The sequence below is a fragment of the Chanos chanos genome, chromosome 7 (genome assembly GCF_902362185.1).
Source record: "Chanos chanos chromosome 7, fChaCha1.1, whole genome shotgun sequence".
NCBI classification, from domain to species: domain Eukaryota; kingdom Metazoa; phylum Chordata; class Actinopteri; order Gonorynchiformes; family Chanidae; genus Chanos; species Chanos chanos.
In genome coordinates this window covers 37328391-37340273 of record NC_044501.1, presented here as the reverse complement: position 1 = coordinate 37340273, position 11883 = coordinate 37328391, and the positions used below count along the sequence as shown (strand labels likewise).

The following is an 11883-nucleotide window of genomic DNA, read 5'->3' as shown; positions in this document are numbered from 1 at the left end:
TCATTCAGTTTGATTGACAGGAGTGATGATCAATGGAGCAGAGTTTGCACCTCCATCATTATAATAGGGACTGACGTATGGATAGAGTTTCTCAGTGAAAGACTGACCAGTGAAAGAGTAGATATGAGACCTGGTCTCCACGTCATAAAAGGAGACCAGACCCTCCTCATAATCCACAAACACCCCCACCATTTGGGGTTTCTGTTTCAGAGAGAGGAGGACAGGGGGATCATCACGAGCCTTATACTCATTCCCATTCCTTAGTTTCACATTCCAGTATCCATTCTCAGGGCGCAGTTTAATATAACTCTTCCCTTTAACAGACTCTGTGGCCACTCCTAAATCCCACCCAGTTTTCCCACTGACCTGTACCTCATCGTAAAATCTCTCTGAGAACCCCTCCTTTCCCAGGACAGCGACCCAATAATCAAATCTTTTTGAGTTGTGAGGGACATCCTGAAATTTGGCTCCATTTATCACTTGTTTCCCATCATCAGACAGGATGAGGTAAGGATTTGCTGTATCCGGATCCAGAGTCACATCCACTGTGGAAAATATAGAGAACACTGATGTAAATGTGTGCATTAACAGTAATCACGTACAGATTATAATTGTATCAGAATTAAGATGATATCTGATAGAATTAAGCAGCATTTATTTATTTATTATCACAAACCTAATTTGTGGTGTTAACCCTGTGTGGTGGTAATGACATAGTGAAACACACTAGTAAACTAATGGTTATAGGTTTGAATCTCAAGCATTATGGTTTATTGCTGATGTGTGTGTGAGTAAGAGACTGAACCCCAAGGTAACTCCAGAGGTGTGTGTGAGATAGAAAGTCATAATCATAAGGTGCTTTGGTTAAGTCTGTCAGCTGTTGAACTGGAACTGAAGCATTGAACATGTTTGAATGATCAGCTTTTATGACCACTGTGGAAACTTTAAACAATATTGATTTAAACATGTTATCACATTATAGATAATGATTATGGTGGTAAGTGTCTGTTTGAATCTGACAGTATCTGACAAAAACACTAAAGGCCCGATTACTTATATGTAAACTGATCATATAACATGATCGATGAAAATATTACTGCATGATACAAATTCACATACAGCTTCTGTACTGGTGATGTAGAGTGTTTCATTCATGACACAGAATATTAATGATAAAATGAGACTCACCTGCATATTTTCTTCGGGTCCTGTTAAACTCTGAAAACATTGAAACAATGGCAATGAAAATTATGAGTGTTATGTCATGTATTTTATATCTATAGTATGGTAATATCAATAGTTTTATGTCATATGTCTATGAAAAGAGTCTCTAAATGAAACTATTAGTGACACCATGGGATTCACAATAAAAATGGAGAATAAATGTAGTCTAAGAGTGGTCTAAACTGGTGATCTAATAGTGAGTACCTTTTATGAGGTCTTCAAACAAAGAGCTAAAGTGTGTGAGTTGAAATCACTAATGTGAACTTATGTTGGAGGTAGAAAATGTTGGAAGTGGTACTATGCGAGAAACAGAAGTGTCTGAAAATGTGTCCTGAAATTCTGTAGTCTTTTATCACTTTTACAAATACGTTATGGAGAGGCCTCAACATCATCCTTTCTTGTTTTCTTTGATCTGTCCAAACCGTTGCTTTCTTCGCTTCCCACTCTCTTCCTCACAGTTAACTGAGGACATATCTGTCTGTAAGATACGTCCACACAGGTGACCAACTGTCACCTTAAACATGACCTGAACAGCACATCTGAGTTCATCTGTTTTTCCATTAAACCCACTCTGCTGCAGGACTTCTGTATACAGTCAGACTACTCCTCTCACATCACCAGGAGTCTCAGAGTTGCTAAACTTTTCTGAGCAAATCACTGCTATGACCAGCACTTGCTGTTTCCTCCTCGACATCAGGAGTTTCTGGCCATTATCAATTAATCACACCACCTGGCTCCTAAAACAATCAGTAATGACCTGTAGACTAGACTATTGCAGGTAATGGGAGGTGATATAACTCTGTTGTAATACGGTAGCATTATTAATGTGACTGTCTGTGAATTGCCCAAATTCTCCCTCACTGTCCCTCTGTTCTGATCATTACACATGTCTTCACTGTTTTTACACCAATTCACAACATAGAAAAAATAATCATTACAATGTTCTTAACAAACACTCTTCATACAAAAAGCCACCAAAGAGCTTAATAAGTGTCACAACCTGCACCTCCGTTTTGGACTTTTAATTTGATATGTCTTTGTGCTCTTGTTCTGTGCCTGTCTCCGCCCCTCACCTGTTCCCGTTTGTCTGATTATTACCTTGTTTATTTCTACCAATCCTGTGTTGCCCTGTTTTGTTCTCCTTCTATTTAAGTCCTAGTGTTTTGCCTTTGTCTTTGTCTATCGTTGTTTGTGTTAGTTTGCACAACTGTTACGCTGCACCTTTTTGTTATTGGCTTTGCTTTTGTTTTGCACTTGTATTTTGGTCTTCATTTTAAGTAAAGTCTTCCGTTGGCCACCTTCAACCATCGTGTCTTGCGCATGGGTTCTGCACCACACCACAGCCGTGACAGAACGATAGACCCAACAAGGACCCAGCAGACACTTCTGTCCCCCGGGCAGAGACGGCTCCAGCTCCTGACCTGGGTGCGGCGGGGCTCCCTCTCTCGGTAGGTTCTCCAGCCCCTAATCCAGGGGGGGGAATTTTTTGGGGGGGGGCTCCCAGCCCTAGACCCAGGCACCACATGGACTGTGGTGCTGGGCCCAACCATCTCTAGGGCTGTGTCCGCTCCTGGGTCTCCTGTCTCTGCCACCCTGAATCCCCTTCAAACTGTCTCCGAAGGCTCCATGGAGGGTGCGCTGCCCAGCGCGAGGAATGCGCTGCCCGGTGCACCATGGAGGGTGTGCTGCCCAGCGCGAGGAATGCGCTGCCCGGCGCACCATGGAGGGTGCGCTGCCCAGCGCGAGGAATGCGCTGCCCGGCGCACCATGGAGGGTGCGCTGCCCAGCGCGAGGAATGCGCTGCCTGGCGCACCACAGAGGATGCGCTGCCCAGCGCGAGGAATGCGCTGCCCGGCGCACCATGGAGGATGCGCTGCCCAGCGCGAGGAATGCGCTGCCTGGCGCACCATGGAGGATGCGCTGCCCAGCGCGAGGAATGCGCTGCCCAGCGCGAGGAATGCGCTGCCCAGCGCGAGGAATGCGCTGCCTGGCGCACCACGGAGGATGCGCTGCCCTGCCCTGTTCCCGAGGCCGCTTTCCCGGCCCAGGTCAGCTCCCATGCTGACGCCCTGTCCAGGTCAGCTCCCATGCTGACGCCCTGTCCTGGACAGCTCCCATGCTGACGCCCTGTCCTGGTCAGCTCCCATGCTGACGCCCTGTCCTGGTCAGCTCCCATGCTGACGCCCTGTCCTGGTCAGCTCCCATGCTGACGCCCTGTCCTATTCCCGAGGCCGCTTTCCCGGCCCAGGTCAGCTCCCATGCTGACGCCCTGTCCTGGTCAGCTCCCATGCTGACGCCCTGTCCTGGTCAGCTCCCATGCTGACGCCCTGTCCTGTTCCCGAGGCCCTTTCCCCGACCCAGCTCAGCCCTCTAGCCGACGTCGAGGCTGTTTGAAGAGTCTGCTCCGTTCCTGTTCTTCTGGAAAGTCTGTTCCAGCCAACCCCTCACCTGCTCGGCCGCAGAGGGGGCCCGTCGGCTGCAGCACCTTCGGTCATCCCTCTGTGCGCCCCCCCACCCACCCGGTTTGTTCTGGACTTTGTTTTTGTTTTTGGGCCGTCTGGGAGCCGCCCCTTAAGGGGGGGGGGCTCTGTCACAACCTGCACCTCCGTTTTGGACTTTTAATTTGATATGTCTTTGTGCTCTTGTTCTGTGCCTGTCTCCGCCCCTCACCTGTTCCCGTTTGTCTGATTATTACCTTGTTAATTTCTACCAATCCTGTGTTGCCCTGTTTTGTTCTCCTTCTATTTAAGTCCTAGTGTTTTGCCTTTGTCTTTGTCTATCGTTGTTTGTGTTAGTTTGCACAACTGTTACGCTGCACCTTTTTGTTATTGGCTTTGCTTTTGTTTTGCACTTGTATTTTGGTCTTCATTTTAAGTAAAGTCTTCCGTTGGCCACCTTCAACCATCGTGTCTTGCGCATGGGTTCTGCACCAAACCACAGCCGTGACAATAAGATTACTACTCTCCCTATGGCAACACACTGATATGGCGTTTAATCAACTGCAGTAAACCAGACTGCAGGTGCTGACAACAGATGTTTATTGGTTTAATTTTAGTGGGAGGTACTGAGTCAGAAGTGTAAGGCACTAACAGTAAAAATGTTTAGTCTTATGAAGAGGAAGAAAACATGATATATTGAATAATTCACATTATTTTAACTAAAGGAAAATGTACACAGACATCTCGGCTGAGCAAAAAAAAAGGCTTAATCTATTCTTATCACACTACTGTTTAAATGTGAAGAATAGAAATAATAACATAATAATGAATATATGAATAGATTTTTAGTGAAATAAATCAGTCATTAAGGCTGATACAGCCTCACAAAGCAGAGCTAAAAGGACCACACCTTCATCAATTTGCCTCAATTTTTCTGAAAATGAAAAAAAAAAACATATATTGAGTGTTAGAATATCAACCACGTCATTCACTTCAGTCGGTACCCAAGTTTACAACATATGACTGTGCTAATTTCATTATTCTGATCTGACAGTATAGAAACACCAGTTCCTGACACAGTTGTTGTAAAAACAGGACAAAATTGATGGTTGACAGTATTAATATAATAATAATGCAGATGTGATACTGCTATATAACAAAAAATGCCACCTTCATCTAAACTTGAATTTGACTAAATCATACTGCATTAAAACAAATGTGGTGGAAGAAGATAAAAAAAAAAAAAAACTCATGGTGTAAATATGTCCTGGGTAACACAATTACACAATTAAAGAAAAACAAATACAGAAATTTACTTTTGATTTGAAGAAAACTCCAGATAATAATAATTAATCCAATAAAAATAACTGAAACTAAAACTGAAATCCAGATGATGTGACTCCTCCAGGTATGAAAAACTTGACCTGAAACACACAAGAAAATGAGATTTACATCACAAAGACTTACCAATCTTTTCAATCTTAGACTGTCATATATACATACAGTTCAACATATAAACATTTATTGAATCACAGTAATCAAGGGGTGTTTTTAAATGACTCTCTGATCTATTAAGGGACGTTTAAAATGTTCACAAATGTGTGCACCGTAGCATAACAATCAAATGACTGGTGTCAGCATATTGTCTTTGACCTACAGTATACTAGAAATGATGTGTAGAGACATGTTCAAGCGACTAGTGTTGAGACATACCTACGTAACCTGCACCAATTTAAAGACGCTTCATTAAAATAAGTGCATGCCCATTGCTTGCCCATGAGATAATATCATATAGCTACAAAAAATACTACATTTTGATCATGAATTAAAAATCATGTTTCACATGGCAACAGAGAGGCAAAAAATTTACAATACATTTTTCAACAAATCCAAACTTGTGGCCACAACATACAAATCTATTTCCATAAGATCCAGCATAAGTGGAATGGAATAGGTAAAGCATGGCCAGTTGTAGCAACATATCCTGTGGCCCAGATATTCACATTTTCACATCTTTCCCAGGAAACCAAGGTTCATTTCACCTCAAATTAACAATTTTTTCCAAACACCAATATCAAGATTAGTGTAATAAGAGGCAACTGTTATACTTATTGCTGTATATCCGATTTGCAGAAATTTATGTCAGAAGTGAATTTTCTTCTTCCTCTTTTTTTCAAATTTAAAAGTTTAGTGGAACATATTAGGATCTCTGTTTTGCTCTCTACAGGCCTCTACACTCTCTCAATGAGAAAGTCACATGTGTATGTTACATGTTTCTACCATTACAGCAGACATTACAGCAGAGAGGATGTGAGGTATCCTTCTAGATTTGGGTAATCCTGATAGTTACATCAAGAAAAACGATTCTTTGAATTTGTACAGTTCTGTAATGAAGCCAGTTCCAGGAATTATAAGTCTAAAGGTTTCTTCAGTGGGATAGGGAATGTTTGGGGGGCTGTATATCAGAGATGTGACAGGATAGTATCTATAAGAATCTAAATGGAATTTTATGAAATCTTTGTAAATCATCATTCTGATTTTTAAAATATTCATATTAAGAATTTTTAGAAAAGATGATGATTATGGCTCCTCCTTTTATAGCATATTTTAAAGTGATGTCCTTATTGTTTTATAGGTCAGTCATTGCTTTTTTGTCTTGAGAGAGAGAGCTTGTAAATAGGACCTCACTCAATCTTCCACAAATCTTCAAAGTTCCACTCGATCAGACATTGAAAAGTGGACACTAAAAACTGGGAGAGGGAAATGCTAAAAGCTTTTGAAAATGGTTTATTTCCAATGAGGATTCCAGTTCATGAGTACAGATACAACACTATCACTGAAATTTTTGGTTTTGTATCACACCTGAGGTCTAATGAGATGAGAGAAAAAAAATTGTGTTATTGACTCATAAAAGCCAACTTTAAATTTGATTATTCTCCAAATAGCTCATTGCTCAGTATCTCCTACTGAGCACAGGTAATGTGTTTATCTGAAATGATTGTGATGGTTAACTCTTCCTCCTTTCTGGCCATCTAAGCGGAGCCCCATTTTTTTCTGGATAAGATATTAATTTTTCTTTTTTTTTTTTTTTAAAAAAAAAAGTAATGTATAGTTGAGGTAAAGTAAAATGTAACTCTGTTCACTAATTATCTGTTAATTGTTGCTGTCTGTACACTTAACATCTGATATGCGTTGTTTTTAATAAGGGTGACTTATTTGATATAACAGTCTCTGTCTCCTTCATATGGTCTCTCGGTATTACTCTGCAGTAGAACCTGTTGGTGTTACTGTCCTGTACAGTGACACGTTTTTTAACGTGGAATCTTTCTGTGTCTCTGAGTGTCTCTGTATCTTCAGCAGGAAGAAGGTTTCCATCATTGTCCAGCCACACAACTTCAGGTTCAGGGTTCCAGCCTTTAATTTCACACAGTGGACTGAGTCCCCCATCAATACTGTAGCCCTCCATAGAGACCAATGGGTAGGTTCCCACAGCTGTTAAAAGCGATTACAGAAAAATTACAAACAGAGCCATTGTTAGGAATGAATATAAAAATGATCAGGACACTTATCATTTTTAAATGAACGTGTCTCTTACCTGCAACACTGATTTTAAAGGAAATATCATCAATCTAGTTTTTGGACTGTACGACACATTTGTATTCTCCTTCATCAGTGGTCTTCGCTCTGGAGAGTTTTAATGAAGCGTTGCCTTTCTGCAGTTCCTCTTTAAACAGTGATGTCCTCCCTCTGTAAGACTGAATCTGATATTTACTCTCCACTCCACCTTCATAAAAATGCAACAGTAAATCTGATGTATGGAGTCTATACCACTCCATTGTCATGTTCACAGCACTGATGTTGGGTTTTAGAGAACATGGCAGAATCAGATCTTCACCAGCTCCAACAACAAGAGGACCATCTGGACCAACAACTTTAAACTGATCTGGAATCAGACATAAAGAGTTGAAAAAAAAATATAATTTCTCAATGAAACTGAACAGCTAAAAAGACAACTTAATTTGAACACGATACACCCAAGTCTTTGGTGGGCATATTAACTCTACACACATCGACTTATGACAGTAGATGCAAACACTCACACAATCACACCACAATGTAAAAATTCAAATGATGGTTTACCTGATCTGGACGCTGTAATGTAGTGCAGGCAGAGACAAAACAGGAAATAGTGACTTCATTCCTGAGAGAAATGGTACCATAAAAAACAACTTAATGTGTATGTTAGCAAACTAAAATACTTTTACTTTTTCCACGTAAAAATATTATCTTGTGATGACAGACAATTTACTAAACTACAAGCACATACTGTCAACTATATTTACCCACATAAAACCCACAATTAAACTTTAATAGTTCAATGCAAAAGTCAAAAGTGTCTCAAATGTACTTCCTATTTCACACAAACAGACTTCATTCCTGTAATGAGCCCCAACCATAACTAAGACAAGTGTTAAACAAAACAAAACAAAAACAAACATGTAGACTAAGGGAGAGAAGTACAGACTTAGACAATAAGACACAGAACATGGTTTTATTTTCATCTTCTCATGCACTTTAGCCTGCAGGATCCATTAGCAAACAGATTCACTCACATGTAAACACACACACACACACACACACACACACACACACACACATAATGTTGTAGACTGAACCTAATGAAATATTGTGTGAGTCTTGGGGGTTTGACTCATTCAGTTGGAGACTAACAAGGCTGGAGTGTTGGAAATAGAAAATCGTATAATTTTGATGATGTAGACAGATTATTGCGTTATTTTCGACATTGTACATAGTTTAACATTTTAATCTAATAAACTGTTCATATACAGGCGGTGATGTTTGGGTTGAGTAAACGTTATTCTCATGCCTCACTTTTACCCAAACACAGATATGCAGTGAGTACCTAACGTTTTTAGTCAGCAATCTGTTGCTGTTGCTTTACTCTGGAGATATTACACAGCTAACTTTGGAACACCAAGCGGTTTTTCAGTCCCTCTGATTGGTTCACTCTGACCTCTCCGTGTCATGATGACCACTTTCACTTTCACTTAGACTACTCTCAAACTCATCAGTTTACGACAAGAATGAGGTTATTGTAGTTTCCCAAATTTGTACACATCACACAACGCACAGACTAGTGATGAATGTGCAGGCAACTTTACTATACACAACAGGCAACTTTACTATACTTTACTATACTATAACATATTGTTAACTTACCATAAGGTTGTGGTGCACCGTCAAATTGTTGCTCGACCAGCACTGACAAGTTCATACGTTTCTTGTTTGTTCCATCCGATTACCTGATGTGCTGTCTTCAGAACGATGCAAGGATTCTTATGACAATTAATGAAACGACACGGACTCACACTACTTGAAGGAACTGAGGGAATGTATTTCGCAAACCAATCACCTTTTTCTCTTTCAACCTTACGTTTTTGTCCAATCTGTTTAACTGACAAGAAGCAATTTATTTTTTGGCATCCAACCACGTACCAGAAGTTGATATACGTCACTAGTCTCTTCCATATTTTTTCCTCTTGGGATTCACATGGAGTTCATCGGTTACTGCGGCGAATGGCGATCGCCACCAAGATCACGACGGCCCCCTAGTGGACATAGGAAAATCTGTGTCTGAACGAACGAGTTAATGAACTTTTCTATTAAATATGCTGTTCGCTGTTTTTGTGCCCAACTATGAATCCTAACATGCTTGACTGATCTATGTTCCAGTTGTTACAAACATTTTTCCAGTCTCAGTGCACGTAGGAATAAGTGTAGCAGATTGATGTATCATTCCACTTGCCATGCATTATTTTTCTCTATGGGCCTGAGTCCCTCCACCCTTGTGCCCGTGCAAACTTGGGAAGTAAAACCCCGCCCCTTCCGCCATCGGTGTTTTTGGACGGTGTTTTAATGTTATGAGTCTGCGAAGGTCCTGAAAATGTTTTTGCTATTGTCAGGATTCTGCAAATAAACGGCTGTGAACAACAATTTTAACGACTCAGTGAGATTATTTAAAAAAAATCGCAACGCAGAAGTAGAAGAACAATTAAGACCGTTACAACTGATGCGCGTGACCGTCCTTCACTCGTCGCTGGATGGACTACTAGAGGAGCACTATCGCCTGTCTCCGGTTACGAGTGAGGATGGACTGGGTTGCGCTCTGCTAATAGAGCTGATATGACATTGCCGCATCCGTCAGAAACCGACAGAAGGGATACGATTGTATGATTAAACTGGTTTTGAGAATAATATTGATACTACATAGGGTTTGTAGAATACGTTATTTATCTTTTTGAGTGTTATTTAAGTTCAAGTAATGTACACGACTGGACTTGGTTGGAAATCATTTTGGTGCTGTATTCAGTATTTTAATTTCTTTTGGAGAGTCATATATTAGCTCAAGTAATTTACATGCACTGGTTTGAGATACAGTGGTGCTATTGACTATACTGCGTTATTTAAATTCATTTTTGGTGGGAGTTACATATCATTTATATATATATATAAACACACACATATATATACATATGTGTGTGTGTGTGTGTGTGGTGTTCATTGATTTTCAAGAGTTCTATAACTGCGATTTTATCATGGATTACTCTAGCTTCCCTTGTGGTGTTGGTAGAGGGAGAGGTGTGCACATGTTTACTCCTATGCCTTCTGTGGGTTGCGCTCATACACTCAGGCTGCAGAGCAATCTCCTGCCACACAACCATTGCCATCTACAACACAGCCCACTGAGAACCAGTCCCTAAAGCGTGTGATCTCCCTACTTGAACGCGACCTGGAGCAGAGATCCTCTCAACAGAATGGTCCACCACATAGATCCCAACGGAGGCCACGAGATGCTCACAGATCATAAGGCCCATGTCAAATCTGTTGCCCACTGTCACATCAATCGTCTGTGCTTTGTCTGTCATGCACCTGGCCGAAGAGCTTCAGCATATACAGGATGCCTTGGCCCAGCTCATGGTCCGCTCAGCCAAACAGCAGCATTCCTGGTCAGCAGGGAAACTAGATGGCCTGCATGAGGAGGAGACAAGTGGAGGGCCGGAGAAAATGTCCCCAGTGTGTGATGATATTGATTTGGAATCTGTGTATTCTCAGTTTTGCGACTCAGTTGAAGATAAGTCTCAAGTAATATTTCAGAACACACAGAGGCTGAGCTCACATGACAACTTGTTCTATACTAGTGTATTGGTCCAGGGCATCGTAGAACTTAAAGCAATGGTTGATAGTGGATCCGTGGCCTGCACTTTAAGTTCACACACACTGTCCTTGTTTGAGAAAACTTATGTACTTACCCCTGATGCATTGTCTCCTACATGAGTCATACTTGGTTCGTTGCAGTGGATTGAAGACGAGCCCTGTTGGAGTGTGTGTTCTCCAGATGAAAGTGTTTGACTGCTGTGTCTCAGTTTGATGGACAAGGTGATGACCTTATATTAGGTAGTAATGTCATTAAGTATCTAATTCATGTTAAAAAAAAGTGTCAGGAGACTACTGGGAAAAGATGCTGACCTCCGGCCAGAATGATACCGACAAGGAAAACCTACTGCACCTCTTGTCATGTGTGGAGAAGTGGAGAGGAGGAGCCACACCTGAGAAGGTGGGAACTGTCGAGGTTAAGCATACTGTCATGCTGGAGCTCATGCATGAGCATTTGGTACGGGGTAAACTTCCCAGGGGCATGTGCCTTTCTGTTGGTCATAGTTGAAGCACACACAGTGCCGAGAACTGCATTGGTAGGGAGAATTGTGACGCTGTTATGGGGTGATGGCTGGGTCCCAGTAAAGGTCATTAATCCCTCATCCAAGCCAGTTACACTGAGATGCAACTGCAAGCTTGTGGACGTCTATCCCTGTGTTGCTCTAAAAGATTTTGACTCTGACTGTTCCTACTTTACTGAGAGACAAACAACAGACATTCAGTGAAATGTAGCCAAGGCTGACAATCAGTCTATCTGCAGCAGTGTGAAGAATTTGACTGTAGGCAGTGGCTGTACTTCTCACAGACCTAGTAGCTCGGTGTTGCAAGACTTGGGACTGCAAGATGTCGACATTGATTCTAGCCATTTATCTCCGTACTGGAAAGGGAAATTAGTTCCCGTAGTGACACAAGGCCCTTCAGACTTCCATACCATAGGCTCTTTCCTTTACATTATGAGACGCACATCCACTCCTTCATCAGGCAG

At 41.6% G+C, this 11883-nt stretch overlaps 1 pseudogene; it reads right to left on the bottom strand.

Annotated features, from left to right (window-relative positions):
- Nucleotides 1-10609, bottom strand: LOC115816317 (butyrophilin subfamily 3 member A3-like; annotated as a pseudogene).
- Nucleotides 10610-11883: the final 1274 nt, after the last annotated feature.